The 19,920-nt window shown below is 40.8% G+C and overlaps 1 protein-coding gene across 1 annotated transcript in view; it reads right to left on the bottom strand.

Annotated features, from left to right (window-relative positions):
• Nucleotides 1-19,920, bottom strand: part of WWOX (WW domain containing oxidoreductase) — a 535,920-nt gene that overhangs the window by 6,900 nt on the left and 509,100 nt on the right. The window lies entirely within an intron of this gene.

Below are 19,920 nucleotides of genomic sequence, written 5' to 3'. Positions count from 1 at the left end.
GCTTAATTAAAAACCTCTCAAACAATGAGTGTGTCACTTGTCACAAACGGCCAGTGATCTATTGTGATACCAAGCAGGGGAGGGAGATGGTGTGGGGTTTAGGCCATCAAAACAACTTTTGTTTCAGCTCTTTTTAAACTGTCAAAAGATTGTCAGGTGCGTATGGCACTAATGATGCAAGTGGAGGTCTGCCGGCATTAACTTCTAACAAAAGCAGGACACTGAAATGCATGGGATAAAGAACTTTGCAGCAGCCCAAATGAATCTTTAACCGTGCCTCAAATACTATTTCCAATCCAGTTACACATTTAAGAGTCACCAGACTGGAGCTGTCAACATAACTCTTCTTAGGAGAGGAAACACACCAAAGAAGCTTGTTGTGAATTAAGTTTGAGAGCATGTTAGTAATTATTCTGCAGTATAGATTAGATTAGGTTTGATTTATATTGTGACAAAACCACACACACATACACACATACACACACCATAAAAATACAATCAGCACTTTTAAGTGTTGTTTTAAATTTGTATCGCCTTTCAATTTGCTTTAAAATACTATTCCCTAAATCAACTTAAAGAACACACATGCATACAAAATCATCCAACTATGGGCATCAGACAGTTTTCATACAATACCAAGTTTGGTGGTGACCTCGGGCCAGAGGTACAAATGCCTCAGGCCCTCCAAGCCTCTCAATCTGGCCCTTTGGATTCTCTTCACACCACAGCTCCACAGTCACACACACATCAATGACCCTGCTCTACAACTCTTGAATGTTTCTGCCCAATGCTGTCACTTGCTTGCCTGGATCAATCTCCCGGCCCACTGATGAGGCAAGGTGAGGTGCCCGCCTTGAGTAGTGGAAGCCAAAGAGGAGGGACCCACTTTGCTGGCTGCCCCACCACCAGCGAAGTGGTGCCAACAGCAGTACCAGTATCTGGTGAGATCTGGTGAGATCTTGTACACAAGATCTCATGAGAGTTCAATGAGATCTCGCCGGAAGCCAGCACCGTTGCTGATACCATGGACACTGCCGCACAACTCAGGTAAGAGATGCAGCACTGGTGGTGGGGTGGCAGCAAGGGGGCTGGCCCTGGCCTGGACAGAGGGTAGAAATGGGTGTGTGCGTGTATAAGAACTAGCCCACTGTTCCAAGTTAAAATTTCCCTTTGTTGCTCCACCCACGTTTATCTCTGGCCCCGCCCATTGCTGAAATGTGTTCCCAGGAAGTCTGCCCAGAAGGGAACACATGCCTTGGACTGAGAAAGTTTCCCCACCCCATCCAAAAAATTATTAGAAATGTTTCTTTTCATATAGCTTCAAATTACTGTCCAATTTACTTTCCGTTTAAGGCATCTTCAAATATTATCTAATCTCCAAAATTTCACATTTCACACACATCTTATTTTTTCATCTGTTGAGTAACTATGCTTTAATTTACAACAAGGAATATATCTAGGAAAATCAAATGGTATTTTATTGGGACCACTCCCCCCATGATGCAATAAATAATAATAATGGTTGCATGAAGAAATTGAATACTGCAGGGGAAAGTGTTCCCTTTAGCCTTTTCCTTGACCTATTTTCTACATGCAGTGGGTGTGATCCATGTATTCAAGTATGCAGGATGCTAACAGAAACTTGGAAGAGAACAACAACAACAAAAACAACTTTTACATAAAGCACACTTTTAGGTTTCCTTGTTCACAAGGCAAAGACTTTAAAAAAACAAAATTATGAACCTTCTTTAACTTATTAGCAAGAGGTGTTTTCATATGTTGCACTCTCCTTGGCCTGAACCGCACTGGGCATGACTCAGTGATCAGTCCCACTGATGTAAATGGGAAAGATTTTAGCATGTGCTTTTTGCCTTCCTAAGGAAATCTGTGTGATCCAAAATATTTTATTTTGGAAGTGTCGTGCCCTTTAGATGCAGACCTTTGTGTTGTTCTTCCCATTTTTTAACACACAAAATCCCATAACTTCTGCTTTGAATCTTTGGTACTAATTCAAAAAAAAAAAGGAAAGAAAAGCAAAAAAACCCCATATTAATGGACTCCTCTAGTTTACTGCCATCACTCAGCTAGATTCAAATAAGTGGGAGTGCCTATTGCCAAGCAAATAAAAAAAAAAACCCTGCATGAACAAAAAGTATTTATTAGCATCTCTTTGGATTATCACCCCCCACCCCAATACTGAGGCTATATTTTTCCAGAGATGAATTACATACACAAATTTCATGTCTGGCTTAGCATTTTGACTGCTCTTAGAATAATAAATCAGTCTACCTGCTTACTCCATCTTCTGTATTTCCATCTTCTGGAATATCACACACCTACATTTCTTTATGAATGCACTTCAAATTGCTTTTCCCCAAAAACAGCAGGCATTCCTCCTGTTCAGGCTAACATGCTGCACAGGGCCAGGGCCTCACATCCCCAAGGAAGTGAGGAGAATAAATAGGGTCGTACCGTAGGATTTCTGGAGTTGCATCCGGAGACTTGCCAAATGGCCCAAAACATTTTCTCCCATACAGAGTTCTTGAAGGTATTATGGGGATAAAAGTGTTATTAACTAGCTATAAGTTTTCAGACACCTATTTTTTTTAATAATTGTGATCAATTAGGCAGTGAATACAAATTAACATTGAACTATCTTAATGCTACAGGGAACTAGGCTTTTCATAGTCATGTATGACTTTAAAAACTCATTAATATAAGTAATGCATCCATTAGTATTCTAATATAGTCTTGTGCTCCTGGTGGAAAGACATTATAGGGCTAATGTTTCGTTTTCTGCCTTGGCTATTTTCAAAGCGCATGTTTATTTTCTAAATTTAGCATCCAGTACTAAAGTAGGCATAAATATATAGCATATATTTTAACAAAACAAAGCCATAAATGACAAATACAATCAATTCTAAATAATAATGGAGGCAAGTGCTACTGTACTTTTAAAGTGATATGGATGAACTCATCAGACATTATTATTGTTGTTGTTATTAAATAAAGGGGGAGAAATGCAGAACGAGGAGATTGAGTGGAAATAGCTCAATGCGCAGTGATTTGATTGAGATAAAGCCTAAATTCAAAGCAGGCAATTCCCATGAAGTATGTGACTTCAAGTAGTTCCGTTAAAATCATCACATTTTGTGGTTGGTTAAGCGAAGCAAACACTTTCCAAAGAGAGATGAGCAGAGAGATACAAGAGCTTGATGACTGTGCCACCTTGGCAGGAATAATTTATGATGCAGCAATGGGGGCAGGGAATGGAGGGGAGAAATGAAGTAATGAGAACATATTTCAGGCTATAGAATACCTGACATTCTCTGTGTGTGTGTGCACATGTGCCCTCACCACCTTCTCAGGCATTCTTGAGGTGACAGCAAAATCCTATCCCACTGGAAAAAAATGTTTTAAAAATTGCAGGCACTTCAATAGCATATAGATATCAATAGCATATCTTTCACCACTGTTTCTTAGATAACTCCATTCACCTCTCAACAAGGGGATTGCAGATGTGTCCATCCAGCTCAGAGGGCCAGTTTTAGAGCTAATTTAAACTTACAGGAGAAGCATATGGCACAGCCTATCCTGTCCTGCCTTTAAGCTGCAGGTACGGAAAAAACACCTCTGCAAAACTCATTGTACACACACAGCTACTAAGTCAGGTAAAAGAGGGTTAGTCTAGATTTCTCCACATTTCAATCCGGTTCCAACCATAAAGGCATACAGGGTGCTGACAAACATGGAGGACTGACCCACACTGCTGAAGCAGTTTCAACAAGTACCTTCCCAGTTCAGCAAAGATGTGCCCATGGAGAACATAGCTTCTATTTTCCAGCGTGGTTCGGATCTGAGAGTGTCAGACTCTGCCCGGTAGATGTGACCTTAGTTTGATATCTCTGTGCTAGGGAAATCCTGGCCCCCCATGTTAATCTGCCTTCAACAAAATTCTTGGTTGGAAGTAACAAGAAACAGACTGGTTTCTCGGATCACCAGATTGTAGCGCTCTCATTCAAACACCAGCAAACTCCATCCAGGCAAGCACCACAATGCAAGGACATATTCCAGCCAGGCATAACCACTCAATGTGGAGCAAGGCTGCTGAAGGGCATTTGGCCTGGGAAAGTCCCAAGGGTGAGATAGAGGGCCTGGAAGGAGACATATAACTGGGCTGGGCCAGCAGTATGCTAGAATTTCTACTGTAGCTAATAATAGCAAATTGGCCAGCGACAGAGTGTAGAGAAGCGTCGTGCTGTGTAAGAAGAAAGGCCTACCTAGTTTAGCATCCAGTTCTCACAGTGGCTAATCACATGCCTATGGGAAGCCCACAAGCAGGATCTGAGCACAAGAAAACAACCAGTGCATTCTCAGAGAGAGAGAGAGAGAGAGAAGGTGTCAAACCACTAAATGTATTTCTAAGCTTGGGATTTTGGACCTTCTCAGCAACTTAGAGAACCCTGAATATTCTATGTCATGGTTCTGATTCCACCATCACTTCTCACCAGTTAGCGCATGAAAAGAACATTTGGGAAACGGAGTGTGCAGTCCTATACCCACTGGGAGCAAGCTCCACTGAATGGGACTTACTTCTGTGCATACATATATAGGATTGTGTTGCAAATGTTATTCTAGTGGAAAGTAAACACTTACCTTAGACTTTGTTATGTTAATTCAACCAGCTGAAATCAGATCTGTTATCACTATAATGGATACCACCTCTGGGAACTAGTGGTATATCTGTGCCAGTAGTGTGACATTTCAAACTACAAGTGGGAGCTAACAGGACTGAATATTCAGATATAGATACACACACAAACATACCCTTTCTACACAGAATATCAAGGAAAAGACTAAGCGACAGACATCTAGTTAGCGCGCTGGGAATTTTTATATATGGAGGAAGTAACACAATCTTGTGAGACTCCTGTGCAGTGTAGTTTAGTTCTGCCTAGATACAGGCTTAGGACCACAGAACAAAGCCCAATAATGCCAGATTCTAATACCTGGTCCCAGAGCTTGGTGTCAGGAAACAAAGCCTGCTGAATCCACCCTCATATGTGAGGCTTCAAAATCCTACATTGCCTAAACCTTTAGTGATACTGAGCAAATTTCTTCCCATCTAACTTCTGATTTCTTTGTTTTATGATACAACAGCAAATCACAAGAAAACAAAGTGGGGTGAGGGAGACCTGCCACAATCTTTATTTCGTCCTCAAAATTCTCACCAGTACTGTGTGAGAAATGTGGATACAAAAATAATCTATAAAATCTTATTTTCTCCCAGCTATTCGTTTGCAGTTAATTCCCAACCTTAGTTTGTTACAAAAACTGCAAGCTAGCAAGGATATGCATAGTGTTTTCTGGATCTAACTTTCCCCTCCTACATGCACAGCACATTCTCTCCATATATTATGGAAGATAAACTCTCTATACTTCTGAAGTAGGAAAACTGAAAGAGGATTTCATTGCCACTGCCGAGGCATTATAACTTACTTAGAGATTTTTTCCCCCTAACTGCATTCAGTGCATGCAATTTGATTAAAACTACACTTTGGGTTTTAACTGTACAAAAAGAAAATTTATCCATTGTAATAAACATATTTTAAGAAAACATCATGGTCTTTGCCTTTAACCCCCTGGTCCCCTCAATCTGAAGAGAATTGGGATGAAATGGAGATTGGTAACATTAATTTCCTTTCACATTGTAGATTAGAAACCTGGGACTGTCTTCCAGACATGGTCAGCCCTACTGACCAAGGTGAGGCAGCCATCTCAAGTGGCAGATGCTGAGGGGCCATGAGGGAAAAGGTATGTGTGACCTGAGGCCTGTCCTGTATCCAGTAAGATATCCTGGTGACCTCAGGTGCACTAGATGATATTGTCCAGTACAGTGGAGGCTGCTTCATTAGGCCAAATGGGGGACTGCCCCACCAACCTGTTTTGCCCACTTAATTACTATTAGTTGGGGGTGAGAGGGCTCTGCCTGCTATATAGGCACCACCAGTGTTGAAGTAAGATTCATCTACCAGAATGGTTGGCTTTTGTGCATGGAATGAAAAGGCACCATCTTGTCCTTTACTCCAGAAAATAATAGACATATTACAAAGTTCTCTGAACAGCTTGAAGATTCTCAACTGGGGTGGGGGGGGGGGACTTTAGATTTTATACTTGTTTATACAGTATTACTAAAACTGCATTGGCATGTGGAGCTAAGTAGCCAAATAAAAGTGAGCTTCCTATGTAAGCGTATTGTTTTTTCTTTGAAACAGAACCTCCTCTATGCAAAGGAGACACACACACATAGGCACTCTCAAAAAAAAAGGGGGGGGGAGAGAAATGTTGACCAGAAGCCACTTGGCAAAGTGCTATTAGATCCTCAGTTGCATAGACTGTCCACTTCTAAACTGAAGCATTTGTCTGAAACTGATCAAGATCCATCTTGATCTTTATTACAACTCATTGCATTTTCTAGAGCTAATACTTAAGAAGCATGAGTCACTGAATTCCTCTTGTGAAACCTGCATTTCCTCAGGCCTTGCATTTCCTCTATGCTTTGTGTGTGTGTGTGTTCTGTTGCCTTAAATAGAACTGGATATGCCACCTCGCAGTGATGGCATAAGAAAAGGTAGAAACAGTTACTCTTCCAACTTACATTTCAGTTTAATAAAGAAATAAGAAATTGCTCCACCTGTTCCACAAAAGGAAGCTTTAGTAAGAAAACAGTGAATGTTCATTTTAATTTTCCATCTTGAACTACAAGAGAGTTTAGTATGGCAGCATAGTGTGTCCTTTGTTCTAGTGTTGGTGGAGTCCATGGGCAATAGAGAGTGACACACAACAACCACTCAAACTCCCCAAGTTAGAGTTTGCCCTTCTTTTAGTGGGAGGCAGATGGCTTATGTGCAGGTATATTTGATCCAAACCAAGCTCTCATCTTGGGCAGCTACATGGGTTATGGGCCTGGGAAGGGGCTGCACATCCCCATTTGTAATGTATTATTCTTCCATCCAGTTCAGGGAACCCAGATGAACATGCAGATGGGTATAGACCTTCAGATGAGTACCAGCTATACACACAAAAAGAAGTGAAATTGCAGGGAAGCCAGTTTCAACTAAATCTTTCCCAGTGGTGGCAAGCTCTCAACAGATCTGTCAGGTATTTCAGCATAGGCTGGGTGGTCATAGATCAGGAATGCTGTACAGTAGCTGTATCCCCACTAGATAACCTCTAAAGTAACTCCTACCCTATAATCCTCTGCTCATGGGGTTGGGTGGGTGATGTGGCTTCACTGATATCAATATAATAGTTGTGGGTTTTCAAAAGGCCCAGCATACTTTTCAACACAAACATCACAATTATTATATGTATCACAGCTTTGAATTCTTAATTTGTAGTTTCTAAATGTTTGGAAACTGCTCGTTTGTGTTATGTTCGTATATCAAGTTTAGGATAGAAATGATGGTTTGCAACATCTCCTTGGAACCACAGTTTGATACAGGCTTAAATCATGCTTAACAGAGACCCTTTGAGATCAATGGCACTTCACTTAAAAATAGAGTGGACATATTTCAAAAAGTAAAGTTCCTCACACCTGCAAATTGAGCTTTTGGGGGGAAACCTTCCCCCCAAAATAATGAATTTAATCTTTTTGAGCTGTTTCCGCTGCTTTTTCCATTGCACGGTCATACATCCAGGTTTTCCCTGACATTATGCCAATTCAGTAAAATACCCTTCTGGCGCCATTTTTACACCTGAAAACACAGGACATGTCAGGAATTTTCCTGATGTATGGCAAACTGTGGCAAGCCTACTTAAAATCATTGTTTCAACAAGTATCCTCTACTCAAAGCATGACTAAGGCTGGATCTACCCTCACAGCCCAATTCTAGCCACGTTTACTCAGAGGTAAATCCTATTTAATTCAATGGGGCTTACTTCAAGGTAAGGATTTCAGTCTAAATAATTACTAAGTATGTTTCTGTGTGAAAGTTGGCCCTTGGGGGAGCAAATACCGAGAAACCACTTCAACCTTCTGAAAACCATGAGTAGCAAAAATTGGAAAAGAGAAACAGGCCTAAATATGGCCTCTTGTTTCACACAGCCATGAGGGGGGAAATACGAAATCGAGAGAGAAATGAGCCAGAGTTTGTTGACATTTTCTTTTGTTATCTCACATTGATTGCTGTGTTTTAAGGATTTATCTGTAATTAACTTTAGTAATATATAAATATATTATTTATATAAATGTATGTATACTTAACAGTATTGTATATATTTCTACAAACCTTTTAATACTATTGATGTTACTAGTCAGAATTAAGTCTTTCTTCATGCATAATATTTCAAAGAACGGCATATCGTGGAATTTAACTGGCTTTCCTTTTTGTACAGAAATGTTTGAATCTAAATATATGGAAAGGGTTTTTGTTTGTTTTAAAGCTATGAGAGAGAACGAGACAAGACATCCTAACGGTCACTGTTGAACAACTAAATTTTCCAGGATAAAAAAATGAAAGGGGCGAAGGTGCAGGAAACAAATCTTCCCAAGTGATAATTTGAGGCACAATCTGCCAGGATTTTCTCTCGCATCACTCCATGTTCATACAAATGGGTCAGATGCATGATGATTTCTCAGTAAATTGTTGCCCTTAGGCTTAAAACAAGAATTATTATTTTTTAATTCGTAGAAAACGGTGTGATTCCTATGGGATTAGGATCTCACCCCATTTTGAGCATTGTGTACATAATCGTCAGCATTAAAATGCACTCAGAAAGCCGGATGATGGGGCCGCAGTGTGGTAAGGAATTAAGTGTTAATTCTGTCTTCCAGAAGCTAATTAAGGGAATGTATTTTGCAATAATACAGTTCTAGTAAACAGCCTCAGCTGTCTGGACTTTGAGCTATAAGCCAGGCACTCCTGTATTATGTATGTGTGACTTTCATAGATAGACTGCTGTAAAGTGAGTTCCAGTTTAGCGCATCTCTCAGGCTAAAGACACTGGTCTTGTTAATATTTCATTTAGTACATACTGTAGAGTCTCATTTATATCACTTCTATAATTAATGGTGATAGCTTAGGCACTGCCTTTACAAGGAGAGATCCTTGTATGTTGGTCGATGGGTAATGAGAAAACAATAGATATTTCATTCACCAGCAGCTTCTTGCTAGTTAGTTAGTAGGAAATGATTGTATTGCTTTCATTGCCAGGGTAAATAACGCGCCATTGTGTTTGTGAACATTTTAAAAGCACTTGATGCAAATAGACTAGAAACAAAGCAAAAACCTTTTTTAAAAAAAAAAGAAAAGAAAAAAGAGAGACTTCTATTATGCTACATCTTAGCATAGAATCCAGAAGGTCTGTCTCAAAACCTTTGCCTTCTTTGGTACAAATATATCTCAATATGCATGTGCTGACTATTCAAACAACTGTATTTTAAGAAATACAATTATGCTGCCTTTCTCTTCTCCTGTGTAGATTGTAAATAAATGTAGATCTTCCTTTTGTTTCCCCCATGTAAATATATGTAAATATTAACAAGCTATGCATGCTGATATTCTAGGCAATTTCAGGTACTTTTATAATCCAAAGGCATGTACTTGAACTGGTTTGTTAAAAAAGAAAAAAGAAAAGAAAAGAAAACTACTCAAACCCTTTAAAGCTCACTAGAAATTAAAGATTTGTTACTAGACTGGTTCTTTGGTCTTCTGTGTTTGTTTTTTATTCATCTCTTTCTTTCTTTGAATGATGATTAAGCTTCTGCAGCCAGAGGTCTTTTTGAAGGCTTGCTGAATGCCCTACTTTCTCACGAGCTGCGTTGGTATGCAATGCTAAGCCATTAAATATAGTTTGCTAAACTATACCAAACATGAGCTAAAGAAAGCAGTCCTTATCTTCTTGTTCCATTCCTCCCTAGGCATGTCAGATAATTGCAATGAATATATTATTATCATTTATTTATTTGATTTCTATCTTGCCTTTCTCCCAAGTTGGGATTCAAGGCGGCTTACAACAGTTTAAAAGCATCATTGTAGAACACAAAGTAATAAAAGCAAGAGAGCTAAAAAAATACAATCAAACACATTCAGAACCAGCATTAAAATACTGATTGCCCTAACAGCAGCCCAGTGGTCAACATCAGCTACACTTAGTTTTCAATGGCCTGTCTGATTGAAAACTGAAATTGCAGTGGAAATTGCAAGTGTTGGCTTATTCATCCCATGCTCAGAAGGAAATTGATCCAGCAAATACAATTGCTGATTACCGTTGTTGTTGCTTTCAGTCTGCAAACAATAAATAACTGATTACTTCCCCCTTCCTGTTTTCTTTGTATGGGATGGAACAACGTAATTACAACATAACTTATGTAATTTACATAATTAATTGCATCAATTACATAAGTAATGTAATTTCATCCCAGCAAAGCACAAGATGAATAATGTTCTTTTTGGCAAAAGTTGAACTGCAGCAGAATAGAAAGAGTGCTGTGTGTGATGAATAGAGGGTGGAACGGAAACTGATAACGTTCTTCCATTCCTACTGGTCCCTTACTTGAGCAGAGAAAGTAAAACACAAAGTGGCTGGGTTAGCACTATGAACTCACACTGAAACCACAATCAAGAAGCCAACAGTACATTCCTGACTTAGGTTTGCATGAGCAAAACAACTCTTAAGCATTGCTTCACACATAACATTCAGCCAGCCAGCACAAGGCAGTATTTAGTAAGATACATGTGAGGCAGGAGTCAGTTTTCCAAATCTATGCTTCATGGTGGGCTTGATCACCACAATGGCTTGGCATTACAACATGATAAACCAAACCATGGCTTATGGAAACCACACCAACACCTGGAGATGAGCTTGGACGCAGCTCATGCTGAGTGAGAAGGGACCTTAATCATAAACAAGGATTTCAAACCTTGGCTTAGCTCAGCCCAGTTTGGGAGCAAAAACAACTAGGGAGGAATAAAACTTCTACGGGTTTATCTCTCTGAATCTGCACATTTATGCTATCCCAGTAAACCGTCATTTGGCTTATCAAGTTGCAGAAACCAGGCCAATGGATAGTGCTGAGCAAAACCAAAGCCCATGTGAGTGGGTATTCATTTGCAGAAGGAGTCTTTAACTTCTGTATCAAATTAATATTTTTGTAGCTTACTTGAAAACAAAGCCAAACACAAAAAAACATTGCAGGGGAGGGGAGGCATCCATAAATGGTTATACTTCAACTGAGATGTGGAAAAAGCTGCCACTACTTTAGTATCTATGGAAACCAAATGCAATGCAAACTTTTTAATGGAAAGCAAAACAGCTTTCATGTTAAAAGATGCTACTCCTGGGTAAGGTGCATCAGGATAAACACATTAATTGACAGTATTTGCTTGACTTCTTAGGTTCCTCAAACTTAACTTGATGTCTCCCGAAGATCTTCCCAGTCCTTGAAGACTTGTAAGAAGGCTTTTTATAAAGCTGATTTGACATGGGGGTTATGTTCAAGTGAAGCTGAACTATCCTTCTAATAGAGAGTGCAGAAATGGTTCATGGGATTATTATCTTTTGACAGACAAAACCTATTACGTTCTCACTAGGAGGGCAAAGTTAGTTTTTAACTCATAGAAAAATGGAATCAATTATCAATATCTTTGCATGGTTTCTCGGGCTTGGTGGATGACAGCTCGAGCCGTGCCTCTGCTTTATGCTTTTAACAATCCTGGAAACACATAGGGAATTGGCAGAAGGCCTTCCTCGGGGTACTTATACATTTTCTTTAAATTAAAAAAAGCCAACTCTCCTAAAGAAAATAAAAATTTCCTCTTTTTTTTTTGCATGCACGCTCTCGCACATATACCACAAACTCTGGATGTGGAGGCAAAAACCCCCAGTGAAAACAGTCCTAGTTTGGACCAATTCCAATTGCAGTCAGTCCAACGAGAATGCTGAAATGCAGTGAAAGACAGCACGACAAGTCTAGAGAACTTCAAAGCAGATAAACATCTAGGCATTTTCAAGGACCCTGCTATCTGTAGGAAGGGAAAGAAAATGTAAATTTTCCACTGCCCACTTCTGCCATATCTGCAATTTTTATTACAGTGTTGTGTTTGACAGCTAAGCTGTAAACTGCATCAAAAATACTGCTCATGCAAGTAATACTTGCATTCCTTGAAATGTCAAAACAATGGTGGTATAGAGCCACACTCCATAGGTGACATTTCGCTAGTTTTGCCCAAACACTGTTTGCATCCTACAAAATTCCTGAGATTTTTCTCCAGCACAGGAACCTCCATATTCTCCATAAAATTTGGGTGTCAAATCTGGTTGAAATCTGCCTCCCACTGTTTATATCAAGTCTTGTTCATCTGTCTCCCAAGCTGTCTCTCTGCTGTCTCCACTATCCCCCTTTTCTCCAAATTAAGCTACACTCCTCCATGGCATCTTTAACACAATTTTATCTTTTCCAAATCCTTCCTGTTAGAATTGTTTCATTGGAGGTTGTCTTTAGTGATGACCATGAGTCAGTGTCAATTTGAAGAATCCAGAGCATGCACCCTGACATAGGACATCAGTAACAACAGTAAAGTTATGATCATGGATGGACCAATGGCCTGACTCAGAAGAAGGCAGCTCTGCATGATTATAATATAAAGCTAAAGCTAAAGCACCCCTGACAGTTAAGTCCAGTTGCAGAGGACTCTGGGTTGCAGCGCTCATCTCACTTTACTGGCCGAGGGAACTGATGTAGACAGTTTTTCTAGGACTTGTGGCCAGCATGACTAAGCTGCTTCTGGCAAACCAGGGCAGTGCACGGAAACGCTGTTTAGCTTCCCGCCGGAGCGGTACCTATTTATCTACTTGCATTTTTGGTGTGCTTTTGAACTGCTAGGTTGGCAGGAGCAGGGACAGAGCAACAGGAGCTCACCCCGTCACAGGGATTCAAACCGCCCAAGGCTCAGTGGTTTAAACCACAGCACCACCCACTGGTCCATCTAGCTCAGTATGATTGGCTCTGATTGGCAGCAGCTCTCCAAGGGCTCAGAGAAGGGTTTTTCCCATCCCTGCTACTTGAGAGTCTTGGGGAGAGGCCACAGTTCAGTGGCAGCACTCATCTCCAATACTTTTGAATTAAGTGACAAGTGATAGGAAAGACTCTGGAGAGCTGCTGCCAGTCAAAGTAGACAATACTGGGCTAAACTGACTCAGTGTAAGGCATCTTCCTATATAAATAGAGACCTAGATGCATGCAGAGCATGTACATTGCTGTGCTATGTCCCCACAGAGGTACTAGAAAAATTTCTGCTGCAATTGCTGTATTTGCTACCATCCATATCCATGATTCTCTGTTTCACACATTTGTCCACACAAACATGCTTCAGACCAATTAGCAGTGTTCTTATGGAGAAAACTCATACTGTATAATGCAACCCCTGAACTATCCAATGATATTTCAAACACATGCTTACTATTTTTCACAAGACAGTAATATGTCTTTCACATTTAATTTACATCTATTCAACAAATACAACAAAATACCATTGACAAGCTGATTTGTTACACATAGCCTGAACAATTTGACTGATCTGAGGACTTGGTTGATAGTCAGTCAGTCAGTCAGTCAGTCTATCTGTCTGTCTGTTTCTCTCTCTCTCTCTCTCTCTCTCTCTCTCTCTCTCTCTCCAGATTTTTGTGTTGTTTTGCATTTTGTTTGTTTGTTTGTTCCATTTTGTTTTAAAGCTTATCATCAATAGACTTGGCCTTTTGTAAGTGGACAAGTCGCTTGAGTGTGCCCAGAGTTATAATGGCTTGAGTGACAGCAAAGCCAGATAAACACAAGCACATAACAGACACAGGAACAATCTGGGTATTCATTTTGTCCATTCAACCGGCTTGAAAGAATTTGCCAGTCAAGGGCACAACACTTTGGGCTAATTTGCTCAGGCGAAGCCACTGCCAGCATGGACGGGGTTGCAGAGGCATTAGTGGTGCTGGGGAGGGGAGTCGTCACAGTCTCATTTCAGCAGATTCATTATTCACACTTTTTTCGGAGCATACAGAAAACTAAATGCTCTTGAGCTCCATTTTATACAGGGATCCACTGTTCTAGGGAATAGTTAGATCAGTTTTTAAACAAACAATAACACTTTAGCTGAATGTTCTCATCAAAACAAGTTTTTAAACTGAAGGAAGTGTAGTAGTTTTTTTCGGTGTGATTTAAAAACAAACAAAAAACCTTTGCCTTTCCACTAAAAAAAGACTCCAAAGCAACTTCAGAGACGAATAAACTTACAAAATACATGTATGTATACAGATGTAGGAGGAATTTGGTTGATAACTGAATGCAAACCTACCTAATTCACACTTCCCAAAACAATACACAAACTGAAATACAGCTGTCCTTGTAAGTCACACATCATTAAATCTGTAGTTCAGTTCTCCAACCAAGTAATGGGTACAAAATCTCTACTTACAGGGAACCAGGCAGAGGGCCTTCTCGGTAGTGGCACCCGTCCTGTGGAACACCCTCCCATCAAATGTCAAAGAGACCAACAACTACCAGACTTTCAGAAGACATCTGAAGGCAGCCCTGTTTAGGGAAGCATTTAATGTTTGATGCATTACTGTATTTTAATATTTTGTTGGAAGCCACCCAGAGTGGCTGGGGAAGCCCAGCCAGATGGGCGAGGTATAAAATTATTATTATTATTATTATTATTATTATTATTATTATTATTATTTAAAAGGCTTGTTGGAAAAGGAAAGTCTTCCGTGGTCTCCAAAAGGACAACTGAGAAAGTGCCCATCTAATATTCAAGGGGAGGACATTCCAAAGGGTAGGTGCCTGTTTTCTACATTGTGCAAAATGGACGTCTTGAAAGATATGGTATCTGCAGGAGGTCCTTTTGTACCCAAAAGATAATCTTACCCCTTATATATCCAATTGATAACTGCACTCTGCAGGTGAGTTATCCTGATCCCAAGCTGTGGCCCTATAAATGTTAAGACTCCCAGCTCCCATCAGCCCCAGCCAGCAGCGCCAAAGGTAGTCCGTCACCATATGGCAGGCCACCACATTTTACATCCTACTTACCACAAAAAAAAAAAAAAAAATACACACCACACACACACACACACAGACCAATGATGGGAATATTTGTGAACATTTTATGACAGCCTAGAAGCTGAGGCAATGATTGGGACTCATGCATTGTTGGCAACAAGGAAAAGCCATTTCAGTGCATTGTATATATAAAACCTGAAAGGAGCTTATTTGGCAAATATTATGGACACAGGGGTCATGCTTTGCACCATGTTTTATAAAGCAGCATTCTGATCATACAATTGTAGAATCCCAGGGTTGGAAGGCCCTGGGAAGAACATGAGGATCACGTAGTCCAACCCCCTGCAATGCAAGAATATGCTGCTGTCCCACACAGGGATTGAACATGCAACCTTGGCATTATCAGCAACACTCCAACCAACTGAGCTATACATATACACATACATAAACATATACAGTGGACGCTCGGGTTGTGGACATGATCTGTGCGGGATGCACTTCGCAACCTGCAGCGTTCGCAACCCGCAGCGGCGCGCCTGCACATGCGAGGGTCGCCATTCGGCACTTCTGCGCATGCGCAAAGCACAATTTAGCGCTTCTGCACATCTGCAGCCGTCAAAACCCAGAAGTAACCCTTTCGGTACTTCCAGGTTTCAGCAAGCCGTAACCCAAAAAAACGCAACCTGAAGCATCTGTAACCTGAGGTATGACTGTACATATACATACACATACACATACACTGTACTGTACATATACATACACACACACACACACACACACACACACACACGTATATATATATTCAAGCCAAACAATGCACTAACATTGAAAGCGCACAAGGATGAATGTTAAATGAAGCACTGCCTTAATAATTTCAAATATAGCTGACAGATAAAGCAACAGGAGCACAATTCCATGGGCTGATCACATCAAAATAAATGATCTGTTGAATAACCAATCTCCTATTAATAAAAGTCAAGCACGCTGATATGTTCCCACTAGCAGGCCAGAGAAAAAAGTTCACTTCCATTAGCTAAGTTTCATTCTCCCGCATATCCCATTTTTAAAGTTGCTTCTTGCTTCATAGATTTTGTCCAGCCATAATTGATTTAAAGAGTTCTTTTCACACACTGAAGGACATGAGCCAAATTCTCCTGTTAGTTATGGTAGCAAAACTCCAACAGCTTCACTGAAGTGTGTAACTGAGAAACACAGAAGCTGATGGTGTGTGTTTTGGTAAATAAGTGACAACTTGAAATTATCATCGCGTTCAGAATTGTCCTGTTAGATATGAGAAACCTTTTACTGAACATAGGAAACTGCCTTAGACTGCTGGTCTATGTAGCTCAGTACTGTCTACATTGGCAGAGGCTCTCCAAGGTTTCAGGCAATAAGTCTTTGTTCAGCTCCACCTGGAGATGATAAGGACTGCAAAGATACAGGTTTCCCCTCAGGGTATGTACACACATACATAGCTCGAGTGTTGGCCCCCCTGTGGATGTACATTGACCTCATTTTGGCCCGGTGTACAACCTTAGAGAATTGAACCTGGGAACTACCTCTTGTCTCAAGCAAAGGTTGTTTGTACAAAATGCTGATTGCCTGGGCCTTTGTGACAATCGTAAAATAAAAAACATCCTTCCATACTCTGCAGCAGATTGGCTGGGATTTTTCCTCCAACGTGGTCTGAAATATTAGTGCTGAATTTGGAGTCCAGTTCGTGTTTCCATAAAAGTTACCCTATCAGCTCCTCTAGGCAAGTATGTCTGCATGCACCCTCAGTAGTGACCAGCCTTTCTAGCAACTGTACCACATATTAAGTCCAAAGTTCTAGTATAGCCTCCCTCTCTATACCGCCTGCTGGCTCAGTTCTACAAGGGACAACACTGAAACTATGAAGGAAGCTAGCAGCCAGTGCCAACCCCTGGATGGTTTATAAGGAAGGAGACTGGCAGGTGGGGATTGGCTGAGAGCAACTTGGTGGGGCAATGCCCTACTTGCCCTAGTGAACCTGCCTCCACTGCTTCACTCCATATGGCATGGCCGTTCGCTGGTTAATAGACGAAATATTAGCATAAAGGCTGTGCTTCTTACTTTAAAGTATTATCTTTGAAAAGCTTTGTTTACTGCTGAACTCACAACATCCTCTTCAAAAATCCTAGCTAGGGTTAGGTCCCCAAAGTCTTTTCAGGCCATTGAACTTTTTAACTAAAACACCTTTCTAATCCAATCCCAGGTTTGTGTGTGTGTTGAATAAGAACCAAGTAAGAAATGGAAAGAACAAAGGAACCCACAGGAAGCAGAACGAGCCAGTCACACTGAACTGGAAAGTACAGACAGAAAGTACAGATCTGATGACTCACAAAAGTTTCAGTACCCAAACCCTAAATTCTGCGGTATTCTCTTTATATTCTCCACCGAGGTAGATCAACAAAATGATATTGACGTGTTCACTATTATTTGACTTGGCAGATTAATTGTTCCATTTGAGAAGGACGGATACTTTGTGTTTCATGGCTTAAGGAAAACAGAGCATCATAATGGAGAATAACGAACACATTGGGATTGACTGATTGATTGATTTTAATTAAGGATGCAAAGTGTGTGCCTGAGTGAAATAAAAGAAAATACAGCTAGATTTTATTTTTTAAAATCACAGTATTATAGAACTGCATGATAATGAAGAAGTGAACAGAAGTCGGATCCCAAAGTGGATGGGACCATCCCTTTCTGCCACTCCTTTCTCTGTCATCTGCCCCTCTCATTTTGACACCCCCTTCTCTCTACTTTTGTCTTTCTTTCTTTCTCTCTCTTCCTTCCCACCCACCAAACCCTTGGTGGAAGGATATATTGTTCTGCCAGAGCTCTGAACTTATCAGTTGCAGAATGCTTTTGAAATTAGGCTGACGGTCACAGAAGTTAGTTTGAGGGCCACATGTCATTTAGGGCTATATGTTGCCCACTCACTGTTGACTTAAAGGTCCTTTATTCACGTTCTCCAATTTTATTGCCTGTTTGCTTGTTTAACACTCAACCAGATTGAGACTTCTGATGAACTCAAGTCAGAGCTTCCTCATTTGTTTGTAACTTTTAAAGCAACTCAACTTTGTGTATTTGTGTTTTTATAAAAAGAGGGAAAGCAAGTTATAGCTTGCCTTTTTGCAAACTTGGCATTCCACTCACTACTGACATGGTTGCCAACCCACGGATAAAGATACGACCCTGAGTGTTCTAACTCCAAGCAAACCCTCAAGGCAAGCAAAAATATAAGGCACTTCCTTTCCCTATATGAGAGGCAGGGTTGCCAATGTTGCTCCCATGGGCACACATGTGCCCACAGAGGCCTTCCTTTCCTGGTGCTTAAGAATGTAAAGAGAATATAAGATGAGCCAGCTGTCTCAGGCCAGTGGCCCAACTAGTCCAACATCCTGTTCTCAGTGCCCAACCAGATGCCTGTGGAAAACACACACACACACAGGATTCAAGCCCCCCCCCCCCCGCAGCTTCCAGCAAGCGGTATTCAGAAGCATTACTGCCTCTGACTGTTGTCTCTGTGTTTTTAAGCATTCCCTCATACATACCAAGCATCCTTGGACTCCCACAAAGAAAGGAGGAGTAATAAACTGTGGCAGCGCTTCATGCAAGGTAGTTGGCTTCTTTCTTTAATCAATCCGAATGCACCAAGTGTGACTCCTACTTTCATTCATTCTGTTGATGAGCATTACCTTCACATCACAACCCAACAGTATTGGCAATGTGTCTGTCTCTCGCTGTCTCTCACCCACCCACCCAATGGCGCGCAAAACTTTATAAGACAATGGAACTGCTTTATTTGGTCTTATGTACGAAATGCCAAGAGATGTGGAGATGGGAACAGTAAGATTATCCCTCCCCCTTTGTTTTTAATGGAATGAATTCACGTCTCTGCAGACACCAAGTAAAAATAAAACACATTTATTCCAACACACATTGGCATCAGCCAGCATGGTCTGATGGAACTTGTAGTCCAAAACGTTAGGAAGAAACAAGGTTGGGGAAGAATGTTCTAAAGGGGCAGGAGCAGGCAGTTACATGTGCTGACTTGTTGAATTGTCACAGATAATACGTTTTCGCATTTTACTGCCATCTAATTCCACCTTTCACAGTTCCCCCACATTTACTTGCCATTAATAGATAACACTTTGTGCATCTGATGAAATGAACTCTATGCCATCAAAACTTTTATGCCATATAAAGCATACTAATCTGTAAATGTGTGTGTGTGTGGTTCTTTGTTACAGAGCTACTTCTTCAGACTCTCTGACTGTTTGATCTGGAGGCCTTAACCCATAGTTGTGGGGGACACTGAATGATGTATCATATTACATGTTACCTGGGGTATCTGCAATTGGGTCTTCCAGCATTTTCTTCCTGCAGTCCCCTACCTATTTCCTCAGAAATCTGCCCTAGAAAATTAAATGGGGCCCTGATTCCTGAGTAGATGTGTATAGAATTCCAGCCTTAAAAACACTTGCAGATAATGTAGGAATGACATGGGCATGTGTTGCTGGTGGAGAGTCCCCTCTATACCAGTGGTTCCTACACTCCGCCCTCCATAGACCACTTAATGTGCTATATGCCGTATTATTTTTAACTGCATTTTTACAAACATGTCATAGACCATCTGGATGAAGTTCACAGATGACAGCTTGGGAGCCCCTGCCCTATTCTAGTTTCCCATTACAGATCCCCCAAGACATGGTAAAGAAGGGTCATGTATCTGTCTTCCCCTACCCCCATGCCAATCAATGGCTAATAGTAGCTTTGGGGAGGGGCAATTTCAAATGAAGAAATATCACAGTGCTGCAGATGTAATGGATAGA

This window comes from Podarcis tiliguerta (assembly GCF_965153285.1).
Source record: "Podarcis tiliguerta genome assembly, chromosome: 8".
Taxonomy (NCBI): domain Eukaryota; kingdom Metazoa; phylum Chordata; class Lepidosauria; order Squamata; family Lacertidae; genus Podarcis; species Podarcis tiliguerta.
This window is presented reverse-complemented; position numbering and strand designations above follow the sequence as displayed.